Genomic DNA, 4510 nt, shown 5'->3' on the forward strand with positions numbered 1-4510 from the left:
GTGTGCTATGTATATGTATTATGTATAAATACACACATGCATGTATATTTAATATTACGTTTATATATTACAAATATTTATTTATAATATCAATTATATTCTATGAATATATGCATGTAAATATTTTCAATACATACTGTATGTGTGTGTATTTATATATACACAGTGTACACATGTAAACACAAACGTTTTTTTCCGGATGTGATTGATCGCGATTAATCGTTCGACAGCACTACAAATGTCATGACACAAAAAAGGTCTAAATATAAAACATTAAAAACATAAAAAAGTAATATAGTTTCAGATGAACTATGGGACGTAAAGGAAACGGAAAAATCAAGGTAAATATAATTTGTGGAAAGAATTTTTTTGTTTGTTTGTGTGCATCATTTCCAATTAAGCTGCAATTTTGTCAAATTATTCAAAAAAATAAAATAAATAAACTGCAAATGTTATTTATGTATCTATGATAGGATACATCATGTTTAAAATAAGGATACTTCATGTTTAAAATATAATTTCATCACAATTTGCACCAAATTGTCTTTAAACATACAGTTTTATATATACACAAGAAATATACTCAGTATACACCAAATTTTATTTTGGATGTGATTAATCACGATTAATCGTTTGACAGCACTAATAAATATCAATTGTTACATGTTTAAAACTACGACAAAAAAGGTCTAAATATAAAATGTTTAAATATTTATTGTGTGGAAATTATTTATATCAATTTTTACACTTACTACAACTGTAATTTGAACAATTTAGACCCTAATAATGTTTCAAATGAATTATGGGACATAAAGAAAATCAAGGTAAATATCATTTGTGGAAAGAATATTTTAGTCTGTGTGCATCATTTTCAATCAAACTGCAATTTTGTCAAATTAATCAAAAAATAAAAATAAACAGCAAATATTATTTATAAGATACATAAATGCTAAGAAATAAAAAAAATGTCATCACAATTTGCACCACATTGTTTTAAACATGCAGTTTTATGCATACACAACACAGTATACACTTTCATTATGTAAACACAACATTTATTTTGGATGCGATTAATCGTTTGACAGCACTGCTAAATATCAGTTGTTACATGTTTAAACTATGACAAAAAATGTCTAAATATAAATCATTTCAATAGTTATTGTGTAAAAACTATTTAGGGTGATATCAGGCAAGTTGGGTCATCAGGTAAAATGGGTCATTTCGGGTTTGAGTGTCTTATCTCTTTAAAAGTTACTAGCCAATGACTGCAAAGAATTTTAAACTGTTGCCATGACAGTACTTGACATTTAGCAAATGATTTTATTGGTCTGAGGTTGCTAAGGGTGGAGGGGCAATGCCTCATTTTGAGACCGCACCAGAAAAAAGCAAGGTGAGTGGCCTGACATATCCAATCTTACTTCTTAATAATAAGGTTGATAAATCAAAAAAACAAATGCACATTTAGAAATAATGATTCATAACCCATGTCTTGATGGCCTCTGTGAGATAAAATGCTGATTTTGCTAAATAATCAAGATTTTTAGATAGTTACTGGCCCAGTTTACCTGAATGTGTTAAGATAAAATGAGCCATTAATTTCAGTTAACATGTGCCATTTTCTGAGTTGAGTTTAAGCAGAACGTCTGGTGATTCCTCTTATTAAAAAATATTTATATTAACCATATATTGTTTTATTGCATTCTTTTTGACATTTCTCCTTCTAAATGTGTTTGTATGTGATGTGTGTTTACGTGTGCTCAACTATGTTTGTATGTGTATGAAGCATGTGTATGTGTATATGTGTACACACAAACATAGTTGTGCACACATGGGAAAGGAGATAGGGTGAAAAAGACAGCTTCAAAAGGCTCTAAACAATCCCAGCCAAGGAAGAAGTGTCCTATCTAGTGAAACGATTGGATATTTTTTAACCTCAAATGCTCATCTTGTCTGGCTCTGTGATGCGCATGCGTACTCTGTTTATTTGTTGCATACCTTTTTTGACATTTCACCTTCTAAACGTGTTTGTCTGTGTTCTCAACTATGTTTGTATGTGTATGTTAGTGAGGCATGTGTACAGTCAATCCTGAAATTATTCATACCCCTTGCAAACTGTTCCAGTCTATGGGAAAATCCAAAGTTCTATACCATTCCAAATAGTCAAGCTGTTCCAAAGCATCCTAATTACCCTGATTCATTGGGAACAGCTGTTTTAATCAACTCTACCGGTGAAAAACAGAAGCTCTCTGTTGGTTTGTGGACAGTCATGGCTAAGACAAAGGAGCTCACTGAGGACCTGCGGCTGCGCATTGTGGCTTCTTACAAGTCAGGAAAGGGCTATAAGACCATATCTAAATGCTTTGAAGGTCCAGTGGCTACAGTGCAAAGTATTATTAAAAAATACAAGACGTTACGCACTGTGAAAAATCTCAGAGGACGTGGTCAGAAGCCAAAAGTGACACCTGTGCTGGCCAGGAGGATAGTGAGAGAGGTAAAAAAGAATCCAAGGATCACCACCAAGGCCATCCTGATGAATCTGGGCTCTGCTGGTGGCAACATCTCATGGCAGACAGTCCAACGGACACTGCACACCGCTGGGTTCCACGGACGCAGACCAAGGAGGACACCACTTCTCCAGATAAGGCACACAAAAGCTCGCTTGACCTTTGCAAATGCTCATCTGGACAAAGAAGAAGACTTCTGGTCTTTTTTATGGTCAGATGAAAATTTTTTTTTAATTGTTTGGCCACAATGATGTAGACTTCATTTGGAGTCAAAAAGGAGAAGCCTTCAACCCTAAGAACACCATCCCCACTGTCAAACATGGTGGTGGAAACCTAATGTTTTGGGGGTGTTTTTCAGCCGGTGGACCAGGGAACCTAATCACAGTAAACGGCACCATGAAAAGGGAGAAATACATCATAATTCTCAACAACAACATCAGGCAGTCTGCAGAGAAACTTGGCCTTGGGCACCAGTGGACATTTCAGCACGACAACGACCCAAAACACAGAGCAAACGTCTAAAATCCAGTTTAAATACAGCAAACGGTCTAATTTCATTGGCTGACGCTGCTATGACCATAGTGTCAGTGCCAAACTTCAGCCACGCCTTCCGTCAAGCGTTGACGCTGACGCCCCGTGTGAACGTATGGTTAGGGTATGTCAAAAAAACTCCCACGTCATTTTCTCCTCAAACTTCAAAATCGCCCCATCACTGCAGAAGTACCAACACAGTGTTTACAAAGTGAACATGCAAAGGTCAAACGCCCTTTACAAAAAAAGGTAAAATAGCGATGTAATTTTGAAGCTAGAGGAGAAAATTAGATGGGACTTTTTCGACATACCCTAACTCGACAAGATGAGCATTTGTGGTTAAAAAGTGTAAAAATTGTATTTTTGTCAATCGTTTCTTCCTCAGCTGGGATCATTTGAAGCTGCATTTAAGCTGCAGTTTGGAAGTTTAAACTTGCGGGCACCATAGAAGTCCACAATATGGGGAGAAATCCTGAAATGTTTTCCTTAAAAAAACATAATTTCTTCATGACTGAAGAAAGAAAGATGCGGACATCTTGGATGACAGCCTTTAAGTGGGTTTCTAAATATCCACAGTGCCCATCGCCGATGAAACACTAAAGCAATAGGCAACACAAAATACACTTTGCACTCAGTGAGTGTCATGATGTGGGTTGATCTTTAAAAAAAAGTAATTATAGTTTTTGTCAGATGACCATTTCAAACATTTAAACACTTCTTGCATCATTTCACATGGGCCAACACAGTGATCCATTTGTTTAACCCAAGCAACATAATGTTAGTCTAGTTCAGAGTTTTGCAATTATAAACTCTTAAATTAGTTACAGTGGTTAAACTGTGGTCTAAAAGGTTGAAGATTAATTCCACTGTGGGAAGAAAAAAACGCACATATGCATTTGGCAAAAGAAAGCATATAAGGACGAACAGCAGGGGTCGCTATCTGACAGACAGACATGCAGGTCACACGAGTTAGTAGGTGTGTTCTGTTCTTATATTTGCTTTCACTGCTTGTTTGATTGTACATTTCAACTAAGGGCTAAGAAAAATCACCTGACACAGAAACAGGCAGAAGTGCAGAAATCTGCTCCATCTAGAGCACCTCACGTGATGTGTTTGCTAGCAATCTGTTGTCATGAAATTAAAAATAAAAACCCTGTTTGTTTTTATTTTTTAATATATTTTAAAACGAAAATGCAATGTTTTCCAAAGCCTTAAAAACTCAGCTCTTAAGATAAACTTTGAATATTTACTTAGAATATTTATGTTGAGGTAATTAATTAAATTATTATTCAAATAAAGAAAGGTTCAGCTAAGTTCATATTCAGGAAGGTTTACCCGTAAGTGGAGTGGGAAGGTAAAAGGGGGGCGTATAACGCAACAGCTCAGCAAGCGCTTCCTATTGGTCAACGCTTGAGTGGGCGGGGCCATCAATGACTGGGGCTTTCCGTAAATTTTCATAACTCCACAGACAGCAT

This window comes from Garra rufa, chromosome 8 (genome assembly GCF_049309525.1).
Source record: "Garra rufa chromosome 8, GarRuf1.0, whole genome shotgun sequence".
Lineage (NCBI taxonomy): Eukaryota > Metazoa > Chordata > Actinopteri > Cypriniformes > Cyprinidae > Garra > Garra rufa.